Raw genomic sequence first — 22,997 nt, forward strand, 5'->3', positions numbered from 1 at the left:
TGGAAATAGTATTGAGGAGTGAAAATTTCCTTTTAGTCTATTTCTCAAACTTTGACTTAATAAATATTCACCTTCTAAATAAAAAGAGTAGTTTAATTGACATGCTTTTGCAAATGAATGTTAATTCTTCCTAGAATACTGTGTTTTTTGATTATCTTACCCCAGGTAAGAATATCTTTGACCTTCCTCCTGGAATTTGACTTCTTGGAAAATTTATTACTCTTTCCAAAGGAACAGTTGAGTAATGTTATAAATTCCATGCCATTTATTACATGTATTTTCTTTTATGAAAATAGTGGGTTTTTTTCTTATTTTCCTAAAACATAAAATGCAACTACTGGAAAAAAAATAATGAGATGCAGGAAAATACAGTGAAATAAAAGCAAACAGAATCTTACTAACCAAGAAATTGGCAGTCAACATTTTGCCACATTTTTTTACTTAACCATCCTAAGTTGATACTGCTTTAGTGATAATATTATTCTTTATATTTGGCCCTACTAAGCATGTTCAACACAATTATGATCCAGTGATCTGATTATATGATTCCCCTTTGAGAGCACTAGGAGAAAGGAGAGAGGATTGGGAAATGTAGGGTATGTAGAATGTAGATCTGAGTTAATAATGAATGTAGGACAAAACTAAGTACTGTGTGATGGTAATAATAATAACAACAACAATGACTTACATGTACATGTGTCAGGCCCCCCTCTGAGTGATTTACATTGATCCTCTTAAAATCCTCTATGTTACATACTATTTCCAAACCCATGTTACAGTTGAAAACAACTGAATCAGAGGAATTAAGAAAATTTGTCCAAAGTCACAGATAGTAATAAAAGGAAACCAAGGAGTCTGGCTGTATATACAAATATTTTCTCCCAGAAGCAAATACAGTTTATGATAACATGATTCAAGTATTTTTGCTGATTATTGCATCCTGCTTTGTCTCAACTCAGTGAACTAAGAAAAAATTACAAGAAATGAAAAAGTTAGGAGAGCCTAGAGTGATCATAATAAAGTAATGAACTTGGTGCACATCAATGCAAATTTGGTGTGGCAGATCAAATTTTGGAAATTCTGAAAATTTAGGATTTAATTTCTGAGGCTACATTCTTTGATTAGAGGTGATAACTTACACAAGATCTCCATAGTCTGTGGACCATAACTAACCACTATTATAAATTCACTTTTAAAAAATTAAATTGGGCTTCCCTGGTGGCACATTGGTTGAGAGTCTGCCTGCCGATGCAGGGTACATGGGTTCGCGGCCCGGTCCGAGAAGATCCCACATACCATGGAGCAGCAGGACCCGTGAGCCATGGCTGCTGAGCCTGCACATCCGGAGCCTGTGCTCCACAACGGGAGAGGCCACAACAGTGAGAGGCCTGCATACTGCAAAAAAAAAAAAAAAAAAAAAATTAAATGAAATAGTCCCATTTTTCATGTAACTTAGACATGACTATGGTGATTTCACTAGGATGTCTGCCATCTTGACAGTGAGAGCTATTGAGTTCTTCTGATAATGCAAAGGCACATGTACAGGCAGTGGTCTGAAATGGTTGAGATGATCTGGTTCTCATGACTTACAATTCTAGACTTTAAAAGAGGCACTATCCAGCAGGAGCTCTCTAACACTCAGTCCTGGTCCCACGAGGTATAAAAAAGAATCTACCTCCCAGCCCCACTTCTGCTCTCCCCTATTCATGTCCCATTTCCAAAAATAAGTCACAGCCCCACTTCTGCTCTCCCCTATTCATGTCCCATTTCCACAAACAAGTCACCTGTGTGTCTTGTTCTAACCCCTTTCAATCACTGATCATTTGCGAGGGGAAAGAAACTCTTCTACTCAGTGTCACACAGGTGAACACGTTTACCTAAGGTGACAATGGATGCCCTGGTAACCCCAAGAAGAAGAAGATGAATTCGTTTGTGCAAAATGGTACTTTTGTCTTAGCAATTCAGACTCCTGGGGGCAGCTGCCATATTGTATTGATTCTCTGGGCACGGAAGTTCCCCTAAGCTGTGGAGAGTGTTAAAGGTGGCACCTGATGAGATGGATGTTTGGCCACTGCATGTGTAAACTTTAATTGGTGCATCAGGTGCTCATAAAGAGTGTGCACAGAGGGTGTGGGAGTGAACTGCTTCAGAGAATAGAGCTGCAGGAAGGCCAGACTCAGGCACCCAAATAAAGACCCCTTAAACTCTCCTTCTCAGAAGCTTTGTTCCATCTTGGCTGTATTAAACCATAATTCTGTTCTGGGCATTCCAGTATGAACAGTCAGCCATCACCATCTGAAATTCTTTACTTTTATGCATGTTTTATTTTTTATTGGTATTCTTGATTATGTCATTAACAATAATATGACACTTCATTATTATCATCCTGTCATCATCATTTGTTTCTAGAAACTCAATATAATAAATCCTAAAGGAGAGAAAAATATCATGATTAGGATACAGCACAGCTAAGGGAATAGTTTTCAACATTTTTATGAGAAGAAAAATGTACTGAGAGGGATAAGAGGGGAGAGGGAGTGCAAAGACTTTGTTACTATTGTATTTGTCAATTCATCAATGGATTTGGATCCAGTTCTTATAAAAAAAATAAATTTCTCATTCTGTAATACTTTGACTTCTATTGATGTAAATATATATTATTTTAAGTGAACAGACATCAGCTAAATAATTGGTGATTTCCTAATGGTGTACTCTCTTTTAACATCAAATGTCATCCATGAACTTGCAGGGCCACTTTTGACAATATTATTTTACCAACAACTTAGAAGATTTTTAAGAATTTTGCTTTAAAGAATGTATCCTGAACCTGAACTATCAGTATTGTGACCCATGAAAGAATTGTGTCTATTCTTTTTTTCATGCCCTGTCTTCTTCCTTTTCTCTTTTCCCAACAGCATAAAATATCCAAAGCTAACACAAAATAAAATTAGAAAAGAGATAAATTCTTGATGCATTGTTCTATTTTCCTAAGCTTCCACCCACATGTTTATTTAACACATTGCAGATAATCTTGTTTAACAATTACCACAAGCACATAAGTGTCTGTGCTGAGCTCAAATCTAAAATAAAAGAATAGAAAGAATTTGAAAAAGAATAGATATATGTATAACTGAATCACTCTGCTGTACACCTGAAACTAATACAACATTGTTAATCAACTATGTTCCAATATAAAATTAAAAAAATTTAGAAAGACAGTACAAAAACATGTTACAATGAGTACATGATGTGCCCACTGTTACATAGCTGGTGAGTAGCAGAGGAAAGTTTTGTAGCCATTGTAGACCCAGAGCTTATAATTCTAGGCCAGCTATTATTTGAACTACCCATTACCATGTGTCTTCATATTTCATATTGATGTTCTTTATCATTCCCACCCTATGTTGAAAATGTTCTAGCTCTAGGCAATTATATGTAGTTCTGTATATTCCTTTTTTAATGAAAAGTTTTCATATTCAGTAATATAATATTTATAGAAAAGTGCTCTAAATGTCATATTCATCAAAGAATTTTCACATTGGGAGTGTAATTTGAATAAGTCTTATTACTAGTATAATTGAGCAACTTTGGCCTTTATAAAATTTTTTTAATATATTTTGTGAAATTTATGTTTAATTATCTTGCTTATTTTCTCTTGGTGCATTTATTTTATTAATGTGTAGGAGTATATCATTTACTCAGATATGAGTCCTTTGTGGTTAGCATATTCCCAACAATCTTTCTCCATTTTGTGTTTTGTCTTTTTGTTCTCTAACGGTGTTCTTTTGATGGATACATTCTCTTTTGATTTAGTTCCATATATCAATCATTTTTTTGGGTGGGTGGGGTTAGAATTTTGTGTGTCCTGTTGAAAAAGTGTTTTCCTATATCAGAGCCTTGGAGATTTAGAGATTTTCTCCTATATTATCTTCTAAGAGGTGTATTGTTTTGTGTTCTCATCTAAATATATCAATCTGGAATTGATTGTTGTATATGGTGAAAAGTAAATATCATGACAATTTTTTCATGTGAATATCTAATTATTCCAGCACCATTTGATGGAACTATTATATTTTCCTGTTGTCCTAAAGTGCCATCTTTCTTTAAACCAGGTGTTTGTGTGTCTGTTTCTGTTCTGTTGTCTAACTGTGTCTGTTTGTGAGCTCTCTATTTTATTCCATTTTTATTCATCTATTGTTGTACCAGTATCATACAGTCTTACTTACCTTAGTTTTATAATAATTCTAGGTATTTTGTAGAACACTTTTCCTTACTTTGTTATTCTTCCTCAAGCATGTCTCCATAATTCTTGCTCCTTTGCATTTCCATATAAGTTTTAGAACTGTATATAACAAATAACTATATAACTAACTGTATAAAATAGAGGCACACAGAGAAAAAAAAACTACTAAGATTTTGGCTGGGATTTAAATTATTTGAGAATTTTAAGACCTACTTTATGTCCCTGATAAAAGTGTATATTCTGTAATTGTCCAGTGCAGTGTTGTACAGGTTGAGTATACTAATTGTGTTCTTCAAAACTTCTATCTTTTATTTATTTTTTCTGTAGTTACTCTGAGTAATTGCATGAAGTTATTTCTAATGCTGGTTCTATAATATTTGCTTCTTTATTTTTGAGGCTATATGAATAGTTCCATACAAATTTGCAATGCAAAGTTATAGAAAAAAAAATTGAGGTATAGGATTATGGGTTTTTTAAATTATTTTTTAGAGAAAATTTTGTTTGTGTCTGCCAGGTATCTGGGAGCAACAGGACGCTGGAATCACATTAATGCAGTTTCATGAGTTGAGGGAGTTATAAAGTGCAATCAGGTGTTGTTGTTTAGGAAAAATAAAACAAGACAAATAAACAGACATTCAAAAAACTCATCAACACTACAATAACACAGCCTAAGTATGTTCATATTATTCATAAGTAGAGTGATTTTTTTTCTTTTTTTAATAGATCTTTATTGGAATATAATTGCTTCACAATACTGTGTCAGTTTCTGTTGTACAACAAAGTGAATCAGCCATATGCATACATATGTACCAGTATCCCCTCCCTCTTGAGCCTCCTTCCCACCCTTCCCATCCCACCCCTCTAGGTCATCGCAAAGCACCGAACTGATTTCCCTGTGCTATGCTGCTGCTTCCCACTAGCTAACTATTTTACATTCAGTAGTGTATATATATCAATGCTACTCTCATTTTGCCTCATCTTCCCCCTCCCACCCCATGTCCTCAAGCCCATTCTCTATGTCTACATCTTTATTCCTGCCCTGCAACTAGGTTCATCAGTACCATTTTCTTTTTTTTTTTTTAGAGTCCATATATATGCTTTAGCATATGGTATTTGTTTTTCTCTTTCTGACTTACTTCACTCTGTATGACAGACTCTAGGTCCATCCACCTCATTACAAATAACTCAATTTCATTTATTTTTATGCCTGAGTCATATTCCATTGTATATATGTGCCACATCTTCTTTATCCATTCATCTGCCGATGGACATTTAGGTTGGCTCCATGTCCTGGCTAATGTAAATAGTGCTGCAATGAACATTGTGGTACATATCTCTTTTTGAATTATAGTTTTCTCAAGATGTATACCCAGTAGTGGGATTCCTGGGTCATATGGTAGTTCTATTTTTAATTTTTTAAGGAACCTCCACACTGATTTCCATAGTAGTTGTATCAATTTACATTGCCACCAACAGTGCAGGAGGGTTCCATTTTCACCACACCTTCTCCAGCATTTATTGTTTATAGAGTTTTAGAAAATGGTCATTCTGACCAGTGTCAGGTGATACCTCACTGTAGTATTGATTTGTATTTCGCTAATAATTAGTGATGTTGAGCATCTTTTCATGTGTCTCTTGGCCATCTGTATGTCTTCCTTGGTGAAATGTCTATCTAAGTCTTCTGCCCATTTTTTAACTGGAGTCTTTGTTTTTTTGATATTGAGTTCCGTGAGCTGTTTGCATATTTTGGAGATTAATCCTTTGTCAGTTGCTTCATTTGAAAATATTTTCTCCCATCCTGAGGGTTGTATTTTTGTCTTGTTTATGGTTTCTTTTGCTGTGCAAAACTTTTAAGTTTAATTAAGTTTAATTAAGTCCCATTTGTTTAATTAAACTTGTTTAATTAAACTTGTTTGTTTTTATTTCTGTTACTCTAGGAGGTGGGTCAAGAAAGATCTTGCTTTGGTTTATGTCAAAGAGTGTTTTTCCTATGTTTTCCTCTAAGAGTTTTATAGTGTCTGGTCTTATATTTAATCCACTTTGAGTTTATTTTTGTGTATGGTGTTAGGTAGTGTTCTAATTTCATTATTTTACATGTAGCTGTCTGGTTTTCCCAGCACCACTTATTGAAGAGGTTTTCATTTCTCTATTGTATGTTCTTGCCTCCTTTGTCATAAAGCAGGCACCCATATGTGCTTGGGTTTATCTCTGGGCATTCTATCCTGTACCACTGATCTACATTTCTGTTTTTGTGCCAGTGCCATACTGTCCTGATTACTGTAGCTTTGTGGTATAATTTGAAGTCAGGAAGCCTGTTTCCTCCAATTCCATTTTTCTTTCTCAAGATTGCTTTAGCTATTCAAGGTCTTTTGTGGTTCCATAAGAATTGTAAATTTTTTGTTCTAATTCTGTGAATTAGAATTCTAATCTGAATTAGAATTCTGTGAATTTCCAAATTCTTTGAATGGTACAATTTTCCCAGGCTGATCCAGAAAAAAATAAAAAATATATAAACAGACCTATTACAAATAATGTAATTGAAACCATAATTAAAAATCTTCCAACAGACAAATGTTCAGGACCATATGGCTTAACAGGCAAATTCTATCAAACATTTAGAGAAGAGCTAACACTGATCCTTCTCAAACTCTTCCAAAAAATTGCAGAGAGAGAAACACTCCCAAATTCATTCTATAAAGTCATCATCACCCTGATACCAAAACCAGAAAAAGGTATCACAAAAAAAGAAAATTACAGACCAATATCACTGATGAACATAGGTGCAAAAATCCTGAACAAAATACTAGCAAACAGAATCCAACAACACATTTAAAAGATCATACACCATGATTAAGTGGGATTTATCCCAGTGACGCAGGGATTCTTCAATATGTGCAAATCAATCAATGTGATACACCACATTAACAAATTAAGGAATAAAAACCATATGATCATCTCAATAGATGCAGAAAAATCTTTTGACAAAATTCAGCACCTATTCATGATAAAAGCTCTCCAGAAAATGGGCACAGAGGGAACATACCTCAACATAATAAAGGCCATATATGACAAACCCACAGCAAGCATCATACTCAATGGTGAAAAACTGAAAGCATTTACACGAAGATCAGGAACAAGACAAGGATGTCCCCTCTCACCACTCTTATTCAACATATCTTCAGAAGTCTTAGCCACGGCAATCAGAGAAGAAAAAGAAATAAAAAGAATACAAACTGGGAAAAAAGAGGTAAAACTGTCACTGTTTTCAGATGATATGATACTATACATAGAAAATCCTAAGAATGCCACCAGAAAACTACTAGAACTATTTTGTACATCAAATCATAAAAAAATTCACTGGTGATTGGCATTCAGATGCAAAGATATTTATAAATTTCTATCAATTAAGGGTCTAAAATGATAAATATTATTTCCTGGTCTATGCATCCTGAAAGAAAACCAATTATTTAACAAATTTTGGTCTAAATCACAGCATTTCTACTGTTTATTTTTTAATTAAATATAATTAAGCAACACTTAGGAGATGTTTGTGGGAAAAGGAATGAGTAAAACAATAGAAAAACAGCCCTTTAAGGAAAAATAAATCTATGAGGGGAAAAAAAAGAACTGAAAATAATAAAAAAATATACTCTTTTAATATTCTCAGATAGACTTCAGGGTATATGGCATCCATTAAAAAAAAAAAGAGAGAACAGGATGTAATAAAAGAACAATGAAAAAACAATAAAAAGATCTTTGAAGTAAAAATATGATTGCTAATTTTAAAGCAAAGTGTAATAAAATGTAAGAGATAATGTTGAAAAAATATTCTCCAAAGTTTAAAAAAAGACAAGAAGTTCCAATATAATAGAAAACGTGAGGCAAAAAATAATTGCACTTCTATATGAACTACAGAAAGAAAGAAAACACAGAAAACTAAGTAAAGAAAATTTTGAAGGAAAAATATAAGAGGGCTTCCTAGTATTCAAGTTGAAATGAATCACAGTGGCTCAACACAATAAATAGAAAAATGATCATTACCTAAATATGTCATCATAAAAATTGTATATAAAAGATCCCACTTTCTTTTATTGAGTAAAAGGAATGATAACAATTCTGTCATTAAATAGATAGATCCCATAAAATGATGTAGTAATAATATCAAAGTACTGAGAGAAAATATTTTCAAATTATATTTCTTATAATTTTTACCAATTTCATGAGCAGAACAAAGATATTGTGAAATAAGCAAGAATTCCGTGTACCGTTTCTCAACAGTTCACTCATTTATGAGCTGCAGTGAGACCTGGAGTGTCCACCTACAAAGAGGTTGACATGAGATATCAGAAAAAAAGGATTTACATTTAGAAAGAAGTGAAAGAAAATCCCAGGAAAACATCTCCATACCCGACTAAGACAAGAGGACAGAGGGTTCTAGGAAGAAGACCTCTGACAATAAGAGTAAATCCAATAAAATAAATGATGAAGAGTTTGTGGCAAAAATAAACCAAACGGTGCAATAATAAAGAGGAATTAGAACTTTCAAAAGAAAATTGTGTGTCAAAATAGAATATGCAGTCATGTTACAATAGTGATGCTGACATGAACAACATTAATGTAGCCATGCTCGTGTAAAATCAATTTATTGATTTTTAACTTATTGAATCACCCTCTAGACAGTGTTTCTCAGTCTTGGTTGCAAATTAAAATCTTTGTGGAGCTTTGATAGTAACAATACTAAACTCCTTCAGATGTATTAAATCAGAACTCTGAGGATCAGACTTGGGCATTACTATTTTTCAACAGTCCAGGGTGACTCTGATGTGCAGTTGGGTTTGAGAAATGTGGCTATAAACCAAACATAAAATAATTATAGTTACATAAAGCAAAGGAAATGTCATCATTATAGTGACAGGTGTAGGAAAGTAGAAAGGATGAATTGGTAAAGGGAAGCTTGAGGTGAAAATGTCCTCAGCTTTAAAAGTAGGACATTGAAAGGTACTACCCATTGTTCTTAAACCAAAAAAATAATATTCCATACCCTTACAATGACTAACAACTGAGGACAATAAAAATTGGAGGATGAAGGAAGGATGTGAGTATATAAATGAACTAATCCTCATCATTCACAACTGAATTCATAGGTAATGTCTAAACTTCATACATCAAGAGATAGTGGCTGGAGTGTATACCTTAGAGAAATAGAGAAAGCTTTCAGGAGAAATCATTAAACATTTTAAAGGTGGCTCCTTCTGGAAGTAACTTACTTGGTCAGCAGGTATGGGGCAAAGGCCTGTAGTTTTCCCTCACAGAGCAATGTAATTCTTTACATTTAAATCATCCTACTGTAATTTTTAGATGCATATGCTTGAAATGTTGGAAATAAAGTATGCTGGAAGAGAATGCGAAGAGGATTTCTGAAGTGCTGATAATGTTCTGTATCTTAGGAATTGGTTATCTGGGTGTGCTCATTTGTGACAAAAAAACTTTGATATAACATTTGTAATATGTGTAATTTTAAATATGTTTAGTTAACTTTAATAAACATTGCCCAATGCAGCCAAAAATAAATAATAATTATTATATTAATAAATAAAATTAAAATAAATAAACATTGAAAAACAAAAAAAAAGTAAAATAAAAAGTTCTCAGAAGACTGTGTTAGATGTCTGCTTAATTAAGCTAGAAAGCTATTTTCAACTCAGTGTTTAATGGGTGATAATGACTTCAGCTGTGAAAATTAGTTACACATGAAATAGTTTTAAAACCAAAAAATATATACATAAACTGATAAAGTATTATTTTTAAGAGTATTGTAGACAGCTAGTAAATGCAGGTCAGAGAGAAGAGATATCAGTGTATGCTGGGGGGGACCCACTGGAGGAGAGAAGAATTTATCACAATGTTGAAATTCCTGTAACTGAAGAATACTGGTGATGGCATTCCTATGCGCAAAAAGAAAGACGGATGTTTGAGTAAACATCGCATGAGAGTTTATGTGTTGTAAGTGGAGCCACACCATGGAGAAGAGAGCACAGGGTTAGAAAGTCAAGCAGGATAAGATTGTGTTGTGTGCTGATTGTGATGGGAATGACTTTGAAGCTGATACACTTGAGTTTATTAGTTAAGCAGCGATGAAATACTGACAAGTGGAAGGTAGGATGATGGTTTGAGGCAACGGGCATTTTAGGACCATCAGATGGGAAGCTATATGTCATAGGAAATGAAGTAGGGAGGAAGGAGGCTTTCAATGATGCAGCCATATCCCTAGAAGCTTAAAGAATACTCATTTTAGAAAAAGTCCAGTTCATGAGCCAGTGGTTTCCAAATATGGATTCTATATTGGTGGCTGCATACATAACTATCTAAGGATTTGGATGATAGCTATACTTCATGATGTGGAGGACAGCTACCATTTCTTTATTTGCAGATGGTATTACTGAAAGAACAAAGGCACTTCAGTTAGGTTTTTAAGTATTTGAATTGTAAAGAGACCTCAAAATCTCTGTAACTTTTGAGTAATAAAACATGAATTGGTCTTATATATGAAATATTAAAAATGGAAATACTTTAAAGTCACATTAAAAATATTTCAACAAGTCATAGCTCTAGAAATAGGAGCATAAAGAAGGTGTTTAGAAGGTGGAGAACAATGAAAATAAACTGAATTTGCTGGAATGTCATTTCTCCATGATGAGCCTAAAGTCAAAAGTGTTAAAATTTAAAATAAGAATAAAATTTAAATTCATAAGATAATAATTTTTATTGAGTAGTTATATTTTGCTAAAGAATATTCAAAAATACTACTTCCCCAAACCTTTGATAAAGATATAATCATTACCAGTTTACACATGAGGAAACTGAGGCTTGGAACATTTAACAAAGTTGCCCAAGCCTTCACAACTAATAAATGGTACAACTGGGAGTGTATTCCAGGAGCACCTAACTCTAAGGCCTGCAGTCTTAATAACTATACAAAAAAGTGCTTCATATTTAGGTAAATATGACATTGCATATGGGATAAAGACACAACCATAAGTGGGAAGACATGTGGTTGTCCCTTAAGAAATGTGTGGTGTCTATTGAACGCAAGGTGTAACCATACGTAATGATAACATACCACAATATGTATTACAAGATAAAGAAGATGCCAACAGAGGCCCACAGATGGCTGGACATACTTCCTAACAGAGGAAGAGAGGGATGCTCAATAGAAAAGTCCCACTGGAGTTCTTCTTTGAAGATATGCAATTTCAAAGGAGAGAAATTTGAAACAAAACAAGGAAGATTTTGCAGATTTACCAGAGTGTGTATGCTACCCGAATAAGCCTTGGAAGGGAGAGAAAGACCAGATCAAGGAATGTCTGCCAGGCTAGATGAGATTTGGGACTGTGTTCTGGAGACAATAGAGTGAGATGGGAAAGAGGATGGTGCTAAAGGAATGACTGAGTGATTGATACTGTGATGAACACTCATGCCTATTACCTTATATAATTCTTGCCCCAGTGGTGCAGTGATGCAAAATATATGTGCTTGATACCATTTTCTAGCTTAAACCAAGGCAGAGGGAATGAAGGTGTCAGTCCCAAGTTCACATAGCACATTAAATGGGTCCAGTGAGTAGGGGAAACAAAAGCACTCCATTCAACTTAGCTATAGCAGGGTACACCCCTGAAAATGTATGGAAATAGAAAACAGCAAACTGGGAGGAAGAATAATTGGGTTTAAAGCTCAGTTGCTCTTTATTTTTGTGACTTGGAGAAGAATATAATCCTTCTTACTATCAGTGTTTCTCTTTGTAATGATTTTATGATACCTCTCCATATATACCTCAAAAATTGTTTGGACCATCAAATGAAATGTTAAATGCATATGCATGCAAAAAAGTTTAAAACACAGAAGTGTGGGGTTTTGTAAACAAATTATACAAATTAATTTGTATGCTAAGAGTAGATGTGCGGGTATATGAATGATATTGAATCTCTGGACCCATATTAATTTTATATATAAAAATTGTGGTGATTGTCGTTTTCTTTTCTTGGGACAACCAAGAGCTCACCATTAGAGGCTTAGGTCAGCTTATTGGGAGACAGTTCTCCATGGGTTTCTCATGTTTCTGCATTACAAGGAGAGGGGCTGAGTGCCTTTTTTACAGGCTATCTGTTTAACAGCCTTAGAAGATGGAGTGTGTCACTTCAGAGAAAAGAAAGGTTTGCTTATTGCCTTGGAAGATACAGTGTCTCCTTCTGGGGGCCAACTGCTCAATACAAGGAATTAACATCTCCCCTTGGGAACAAAATATAGGCACATACCACTTGCTATAAAACATCTGGATTCCCTAAACTCAGAACTTCTCTACTGAAATGCCACCCACTCCATGTACAGGTGTCACCTGGTCCTCTTTGGAATGTCCTATGGGAACTGGGGCTCAGGGAACTAGTGCAAGAAAATGCTGGTATTCTGACTATTGCTATTGTCATGTTTAAGAAAGTCCTTTGCCTTTGACCCAGGAATCTCATGTCTCCTGCCAACATACACATGAGAGTCGCAGTCAAAATTGTTAGTTTACAAGTAGGGTAAAGTCTCAGACCCTTCACAGTTCTTGACGTGGCTTAATCCTGTATAACCACACTCAAATAACTTCTGTGGACACATGTGGTCTCTCGTCATGGAGGCCAAGGTCACCTGATTTAATGCAAAAACTTGGTTATGAAAAAAATACATAGAAACAGGAATCAGAATTGTGAAAAATTATTTGCCTAGAAGATGAATTTGTAATAACACAACTCCTTATACTCTTCCTGCTTTCCCATTATTGCCACTTTATTAATGCCACACTCCAAGACTAGAGTGTCCTCTTTCTTCCTCCCTGCTATGTAGAGACTAGCTAATTAAGGGGGGCAGTGACAATCCTAGCTGGGTCACTAAGATTTTCCACACTGTTTCAACTATTTATATCTCCTAGCTGTCAACCTAATGGCCACTTTTCATTCCTCAACCTCCTTAGCGCTCTGTAGTGTATCATTTGTGCGTCCGCTCCCTTCTTCTGATTTGCCCTCTTCCATGTCCCTCCCCTTGCTCTAGGCTTTATTCTCTGCTGACCTCTTCCTTTGCATCAGTACTGCCTCCGTTTACACAATAACTCATCTTCTTCTGAATTTTTAACTGCTGATACTTTAGAGGATTCTGTCTTTGATCTCCTCATTTCTTACTCTACCCATTCTCATCTACTCCCAAGACAGCATCAACAGCATTATCTATATCTATCTGCCTCTCCATTCTTATTCTGAGCTTTATATACAACTTCTAAAAGTGAAACATGTATGGATTTTCAAGTTATAAAACCTTGTCATTCAAGCCATATATGTCTTGTTCAAGTAACTTAATTAAAGAAACTCTGTGTCATTATCTATATAATGGGTATAGTTACACTAATATTTTAGATAATTAGAAAAACTTGTATTTAAAGGTCTTTGTAAAAGTATCTAGCCCATATTAAGGACCCAGTAAAGAATGATGATTTCACCCTTCCTACCCATACCCTTCTTCTATAGTGGATAAATATTCTCTTCTTTCCCTTTGTATTTCCTGTCTTAACAAAGGTCACTATCATTTACCAAATAACACAGGATAGAAACCTGAGACTCACTTTTGCCTTCCCCTTTTTGCTTACTTCCTTCAATGAGTGGTTACCAGATTGTATTGATGTTACCTCAAAATATGTCTGATTATCAAGAATCACTGTCCATGTGCTTTTCTGCTGCTTTACTGCCAGCATTTCTCTACTTGTCACCCTTACCTCCACGTCACTAACCTCTTTCTATCCAATCCATTGTTCACACAACTGGAAGTTTTGACCTACATTGCCAAGTCTCTGTGCTTTTAGGATATGTTCCAATATCCAGAGCAAAACATACAGGACTCAAAATCACCCCTAAACTTCTTTATGACCTGGTCTCACACCAACACCCATAACCCTCATCCTGCATGTCTTTCCTCCAGCTATCTACAACTTCTTCCAGTCCTCCATGAAGGCCATTTCCTTTAACATTCAAAATCTCTCATGCTTTGGTATCCATAGCTGCTGATTCCTACATTTGTTAAGAATGCTTTTTTCTAGACCTGTCCTTCCCAAGCAAACTCTCATCATTCAAGTCTCATTTTAAGTAGCTTCTATCATTTTTAGAAGTTTTTCTTTTTTCCTTCTGCCTTAGATTTAGTCACTTCCTTTGTCCTGTCCCTACAGCCTCTTGCTGAGACTATCTTAATCTTTTTTGTACTTTCTTACTAATCCTAGAACCTCCTAGAGGAGGTGAAGATTTAAAAAAAAAAAAAAACATGTAATAATAATGATACCAATAAGAACAAAATGAATACTTCCTGTGTCCCAAACTCTATGCTGAATGATTAAAAATTTTATCTCATTTTTAGTTTAGATCTCTAAGTAACCTATAGTATAGTTAACTATTGTCATTCACATTCTGAAAATGAGAAAATTGAGCCTCAGGAGGTGGAAGTACCTTTCACAGTCACACTGCTAATAAGTAGAATATCTATTCCTATTGTTATCTAATGCTGCAGTATGAATCACCCCAAAATGTAGTAGCTTAAACCACATTTTATTATATCTCACAAATTTGTATGTCAGCTGGGGCCCAGCTTGGAGGTTCCTCTGTTAGTCTTTCTCAAGGTCTCTCATGCACTTACAGCAAAATGGCAGATGCTGTCAGATGGCTGGACATCTGGTACCTCAGAGCTCCTTTGGGTGGCTTCTTTTTTTATGGAATGTTTCACTTTCTAGGGCTTCTCTACTTGTTTTTTCTCTCCACCAGGACAGTCTGTAATTTATCCATAGTAGGGAGAATAACTTTTTTATTACCTTACTCAGAAGTCCCAGAAGGTCACTTTTTCCACATTCTATCAGTCAAAGCAGTTACAGACACGGTTTAGATTCCAACATGAGAGAAGCTGCGTATACATACAGAGCAGGGTAGAGAGTTTGGTCATTTTTGAGACTCTCTATCTCATGACAGGGGCTGGGACACATTGATTCTTCTCCATTTGTAGCAGGAAGACTGAGAAAATGTTATTTTAATGGAATTACTTGGAATCCTTGAAGTGCTAAACATAGAATTAGGATTTCCTTCCCCCTTATCGATTTTGTTTCTATAAAGACATCTAATAGATATGAAAAATATCTTATTTACCAGAAACCTGACGAAAATCATACTTATATTTCTGACAATAGAGTTAAAACGCTGCAGAAGAAAGCTAATAGTTTCTGTAGAGCTGGACCAAAGAAGAGAAGCTGCCTGACAGAAGTTGTGCCATAGAAGAGGCAACAAATGCAACAATCACTGTGATGTAGGGAAGGAACCAGGGGAAAAAAATACCCTAACCTCACTCTCTTCTTGCCATTTAATCTCCTGTTAGCAACTTCTATTGGCGGAACCCCATTCATGCTAAGAGAACAAGGAAGTCTGATAGATATAGTCAATTGGGTCAACTTCCCAGGGCAAAGAACAGGGGAGAAAATGGAGGTGTCAAGGAAGATGGCAGTAAAGAATAACTAGCATCTTATTGCTGGTCTTACTCTTTTGTTGATGTCATTATTATTATTGTTTCCACTTATCCTCAGTTTATCTGAGGAACTAGAGTGAATTAAAAAAAAATAGTTTCAGTTTATTTGAATTTCTAGGTAATTGAACTCCGGTTAGTTGTGATTGCACTTCTTTTAATTGAGCACATAGTATTTAATATGCACTTAGAGAACAATTAAGATTTTCCTCCTTATTCCTCTGCCCCTCTATTCCCACCTTCTCCCCTCTTTTTATTTGCTCATCAGAGGATCTCATGATTCAGAAGAACTTATTCAGAAGGAAACTTCCACAATTAAAAAAGAAAATCAGTTGAATATCCACACATGACTCCTTGGCAGAAAAATGAACAGAAAACCTTCTTAGCTTTTTATATACAAGGACCTTCAGCAGTGTGCCAAATATGGCTTTCTGGTGCTTGTCTAATCAAAGCATGCACTGGAAAGGAAAATGATATAAAACTTCTTTTTCTCCCACTGTGATTTTTATTCTGGGTCACCATATTTCTCTTACACACAATACTTTAAACATTTCTGTCAAATTAACTTCTGAAATTAGAACAGACACTGTCCTGGAACAACCTCCAGAGGTACAATTTTTCACATGTCAGTGTCTTTAATTTCAATTTCTAATTAATGAAATCCATCATGGTGTTTCATATTTCTTTATTGTTTTGGCCCATCAGATCCTCTTTTCTTGTTTTCTCTGCTCTATGGCATTCATTAAGAAAGACATAAACAAAATTGGAGATGGGTGGGAAGGTAATGAGTGGGATAAAATAGTATTTCCATGAAGAGTCCTCAAATCATTCTACTCTTTTCCAATAAATGTGACTATACTGATGATGTCCATAATGCAGTCACCAATCTACCTTCTTCAATTAAAATATCACAGAAATCCCCCCACATCTGCATTATTTTGTTTAATATAAATCTCCACATACGTAGTTTCACTTTAGAATTTCCTTTGTTGCTCTACCTAAGATTCCTCTCATCTGCCATATAGAATTAATTTTGTAAAACTATATAAATTGCCCATGTCTCTATAGGAAAATGATGCCCAGCATGAAGCAATCAACATGTTAAAATAGATCATCTCAGAGACATAAAGCAGTCCTGCATAAGCCAGCATAGCTTCTCATAAAATTCATGACTGACTCAGCACATGTGGGCAGCCATTAGTTCTCCAAAGCATCCTTCTATTTCCTTTATGACTTAACAGCCAGCTTTTAGGAAGTCCATAATCAGAGGAATCAAACTGGCTTCTTAGTAACTGAGATCACAAAAAGCGTTGATGGCTGCATTAGGAATAAATGAAGCTTTGACATATAAACTCATAAAATTGGGCTACTTGATTCTCAGGCTTCCTTTCCTAAGTTTGATTTCTGAAACAAAAGGTGTAATTCTTGTGATTTTCATATGATTCTATCTTATTCTCTAGCAACACATAGTATCATGCATTATGTAAAGGACAAATATGTAATGTTGCCAGTATTTTGAATGTTTTTTCAAAAGTCAAATTATATTAATGGGATCTAATACCAGTAAAATGAAAAATCCTTTTGAAAATATAGTCTTTATTTAGGAAGCTTCACACTGTATGTTTATATACAAGAAAATAAGTTTATAATTATAAGGCAATGTAAGTTAATGTATGAATATATCAACCTGTATCCTCTCATTACATTTTCAACTTGTGAACCAGGAATAATCCAAATATCTCCTTTTCCACAAAGCTTCAGAATCTTTGAAAACCATTGGAATATTTAAATTTGCATAACCAATCCCTGACTTTGCTACTTACTTATAAGAGATGAAATATGATACCATCATGTTCTGATTTCATTTGCATAACATACATTTTATTTCCTCAGTTGTATTCTAAACTTGCTAAATCCACTGACTATTTTAAGAATTCCTTAAATAGTGTGTGCTCCATGGAACTGTGAGGGCACTCTCTCTATATATTTTTTTTTAACTTTTTAAAAATTAATTTACTTTATTTTATTTATCTTTGGCTGCATTGGGTCATCGTTGCTGTGCGTGGGCTTTCTCTAGTTGCAGCAAGCGAGGGCTACTCTACGTTGCAATGCATGGGCTTCTCATTGTGGTGGCTTCTCTTGTTGCAGAGCATGGGCTCTAGGCACAGGGGCTTCAGTAGTTGTGGCACATGGGCTTAGTTGCTCTGCGGCATGTGGGATCTTCCCGGACCAGGGATGGAACCCGTGTCCCTGTATTGGCGGGCAGATTCTTAAGCACTGCACCACCAGGGAAGTCCTCTGTATATATTTTTAAATATTTTCTTTCAGCTGAAAATTTTAAAACTATGAATAAAGCAATTATTTGCTTATATTCACAAAACCAAAAATCACCTGATTAAATTTTCATGAAATAACTGTTACAGTATTATATTGATAAATATCATATTAATAAAGCTGTGAAATTTGAGGATAGGATGCTTTTTTATTATTAATATCACAATTGTTTATGGTTTTGTTTACATATAATATTTCCCTTATAATTTATAATTATCAGAGTAATTAAATTAGTTTTGTAGTATCCTTTTCAGGGTGTTGCTACCCTGCTTTCTATGAGGTCAAAATTATGGAATCATTTTCAATTTTTTCTTAAAGAAACTCTTTATTCAAAGCATTTTACTCAGATGTCAACTGTACAAAACAGATGAAAATAAAGCTCAGCTCTTCTTGAAGAAGGAGTTAGGCCCAAGAGCCCCATTTTTCTCCCCAGCCTCCTCTAAGACCTGTGAGTGTAATATTACCACAATTTGAAAATTGCTGCTCTGTGTCTTGAAAAGACTGCTCAGATTACTTACCTGAACATTACCCATTGAAAAAAGGGGCCTGAGATTTATATTCACCACACTTGCTGGTTTATTTTCTTGTACAGAGTGTTAGCCACTCAATGGTTTTTTGACTGGTTTGATTTAACTCTTTCTTTACCATCTCCTTCCCACCCCATCTTTTCTCCTCTTCTATTCCTTGAACTGTCCTTCTTTAAGCCCCATCAAACACACATACACAGGTACACATGTACACACGCTTGTGTGCTAACACAGACTCACACATGCATGAGTGCACAGTATATATTTACCATAGGTATTCACCAACAGTCAGCTGAATCACTGTACCTGTGATTTAATCTAGTTGTTTGTAAAGGAAGCCAAAAGTACTTAAGCACCTTGCTTTTCAATCTGGTAACTTCGGTCATTTCAAACCAAAGAATGCCATTAACCTCTGGAAAACCATTCCTAGATTATCTGCCTACAGTGATCAATTTTGAAATCCACACCAACAACAAAGGCTGAAAATGTCCATAATCACAGCATATTAGGAAATGAAAGAGCCCTGAGCATTCATGTTAGTGTAACAATGCATTTGATACTAAAAGAGACAGCCGAAAATTAAAAATGAAACAAAAGCTAAGAAAACCAGTATGTTGTTTATATTTACAACATATAAACACTGCAAATGCTAATTTCACTGAATTAGCACTTGCAGTATTATATTAATAAAATGTGGGAAATATAATAACATCTCATTTTTCTGAAGTAGCTAAGAAATGGTGTGTTAGGGATGACTGCATTTGTCATCACTGAAATATGTTTTAATCATTTAATGTCATGAAATGGCTAAGGTCATTTTGTACCTTAGTTAACATATTATATGAAATATGTTTAAATTTATTTTGGGGGGATTGAACATCATCATTATAAATAGATCAAGCAAACCAATCAAATTAATTGAGCCTTGAAACCTCCAGTAATGACAGCAAGGTAAAGTGGATACATGCATTCCCACAGATAATAATTATAAAAATTTCAATAAACTATATTATAAAAACTAGTTAAGACACTAGAAAGCATTTCAAAACAGAGAAAAAACAAGAGAATAATTAACTCTCAAAAAACTGAACATGGAAGGGAAAATATCTACTAGTTTATGTCCTGGTTTGAGGATGTCCATCCCTTAGCTTGGCTTCAGTTAAAGTAGAAAATAATGAGTAATAGGATATTTGCCATAGCCTCAAATTATTCCCCACAATACTGTTAATTACTGTCATGTTTTTAACCTATATCCCCCAATTTTTTGATACTCCTCCTTCCAGAAAATAGAGCTTAATTCATCTTAATTTCTTTTCTCTTAAATGTGGGCTGAACTTAGTGACTGATTTACAACATATTAAGTCCAGAAAGAAAAAATAATAACTTTACGTGGTGAAACTTAATAGACATCACTTCAGCCAAATTAAAAGTTAGCATCACCAGTTCTAAGTCATGTTAGTATGTAGCCACTGATATGGTATGATGGAAGGGCACTTCAGCTCTCTGGTATGTTTCTATAAAATCCATAACCCCAGTCTAATCACAATAAGCATCAGAGAAACCAAAATGGAGAAACATTCTACAAAATCCTTGACTAGTACTTTTTAAAAGTGTCAAAGTGGCATAAAACAAGGAAAGATGGAAAAACTGACACATGGGAGGAGACTACAGAGTCATAGTAACTAAATGGAAATTGGGATCCTGGTTTCAATCTGGAACAGAAAAAAACAAATAGTAGACTATCTGGTGAAATCCAAATAAAATCTATAGTTAATAATAGTACTGCAGCGATATTAAAATCTTAGGTTTTACCATTGTACCATGGTCATTTTAACATTAGGAGAGGCTAGGTGAAAGGTATAAGGTGAAGCTCTGTACTACTTTTGTAACTCTTCTGCAAGACTAAAAGTTCAAAATAAAAATTAAACAAAACAAACAAAATCATCATCTCATATCACATCACTGTGCATGAGCCAAAAGCTCAGGGCTATCACTAATTTCTCAACTGCAGGCAGCCGGACCAAACTCCATCACTTCCCACTACACATCTGCTGAGATAGTGACTGCTATAACCAGTGTGTGAAATTCCCAAGATATAGTGTTGACTTCATATTAGATGGGGTATTTACAGCTTCAAAGATAACTAAGAACTTGACCACTATCAGAAAGAGACAAGATTTAAAAATTAGCAAAGGAATAGTGAAAATCATGGCTATTTCCCAGTTGGTCAAAATATTACCAAACCAGAGTGCTAAAGAATATGGAGAAGGCAGTTAAGGTTAAATTAACTTAAAGGACATTCCAAAGAGGAATGGAAGATTTCTTCCTTATGACCTAGACTGTTGAGCTCCCTCTTTCTTATTTGTATGTCAGAGAGTGCTAGACCATTGTCCCTGACTTCAGGAGGGCTTCAAGCTTGGCAAGGCCCAGAGAGCAGAGGGATCTGCAGTTGAAGTGATGGTCACTGAAAAGGCAAATCTTTGACGGAATGCAGGTGTGCCTCTGTCTAAGGCAAACAATCACTGGAAGGACACTCTTACTAACCAATCAAATGACCATATGAATTCTTAGAAATTACATATAATTTGCCTAAAATACCTTTTTATTTAAAAGAAGATACTGAGTCAAGCAGAAAAGAGGCAAATAAAAGGAATTAATTAAAGCAAATTAATAATTTGATATTTGTTGAAAAAACAAAAGCAAATCCTGTAGAATTCTTAAGTTTGATACAATCATAAAAGTGGCTATGTATCATCTATGTTATAGATGTTTCCACATAACAGGCTGTAAAGAAGAGATAAAATATAGCCCAGGCTAGCCAGCTCAATTTTTAGGGATGAAAATTGCCAGTTATGACTTCTTTAGATCTTGCAATCAGCAAATTATGGAGAAAGTTCTCTGGTCTTTGTTTCATAACTTAGTCCATATTATATAATGTTAGCCTTGCTTCTGCATTAAAGCAACAGTAAAAAATGATTGTTAATGAGCAGAAAAAAAGTATCTTTTGAATATTTCCTTTGTATATTTTTGGTATGGAAATAGCTATTTCTATTTTTCATAAACTTTTTTTTTATTTAAGAAGACAAATATTCCACCTTATAAACATTTTTACAAAATGCCTGTATTCAAGGTAAAGTGCAATTCAGCACATGCCTAAATGAGCACACTAAGCAAGTGAAATATGAACTTTTCTAATTTTTGATAAGAAATGGAAGATAGGAAGAAAGACAGGAAAAAAGAAAAAGAAAAGAGGGAGAAGGGGAGAAAGTTATAAAAAACAGGAGAGACAGAAAAGAAGGAAGAAAAGAGGTATACACAGGAGGTAGACTGGTTTCTTTAGGGACCACTATGCATATTATATGTACATATATATTAGCTGCTTTCTTATTCTCTTTTTCATTCGAAATTCAAAAGTTTTCAGAGCATAGAGAAAGACACACTTTCAAGCCACAAATCTCTACTCCCCAAAGAGGATGAAATAATGAAAAATGAATTAAAATCCTCAGATATCACTATACCTTCATGTAGAGTTCTAATATAATGAAGGGATCCAGAATATGCCATCTCAAATATGCCTCTTTGGTATATAGATTATTTTGAGCTAAAAGCCATTGAGGACCAACAGAGGCAGGAAAAGCTCTAAAACCAGAGCACAAGTTTTCCTTTTGTAAAGGAAATTTACATTTTTAAAGAAATTTCCATTTGTAAAGATGTCTCCTTTTCCCTGACTTGAATGTGGAGAAGTTAATAACTCAATGAAAAAGGCAATGACTTAAATCTGCATCATGAATACTACAAAACAACCCCAGTTTACCAAACTTTTTCTTCATCATTTTCCTATAACTTGCTTCCCCAGCCCAGAAGCCCAATACCTTTCCTTTTTTTACCTTGAAATGATGTGTAAACTCAAGTTCTAACTAACTCTGGATTACTCATCACTTGGTGCTCCCATATATATGTGCAGGATGCATGTGTTAACTTCTATTTTTCTCTTGTTAATCTGCCTTTTCCCGGTGTAATATATAGGGCTGTAGGGAAAGAACCTAAGATGGGTAGAGGAAAAATGTTTATTATTTCTCCCCTACAATATACAACATTCCACAGGTAACTCAGATCGTGATTTTCATTTGAAAGATGAGGAAATTTAGACACAGATGAATTCCTCTTAATAAGTTTTAAAGTAATAAAACTTGTTAACATAAGATTTCCAACTACCAAAAAAGAGGGGATATATGTATATGTACAGCTGATTCATTTTGCTGTACAGTAGAAACTAATACAACATTGTAAAGCAACTATACTCCAATAAAAGTTAA

This window comes from Monodon monoceros, unplaced genomic scaffold (assembly GCF_005190385.1).
Source record: "Monodon monoceros isolate NGI ecotype Baffin Bay Population unplaced genomic scaffold, NGI_Narwhal_1 Super_Scaffold_1, whole genome shotgun sequence".
NCBI classification, from domain to species: Eukaryota; Metazoa; Chordata; class Mammalia; order Artiodactyla; family Monodontidae; genus Monodon; species Monodon monoceros.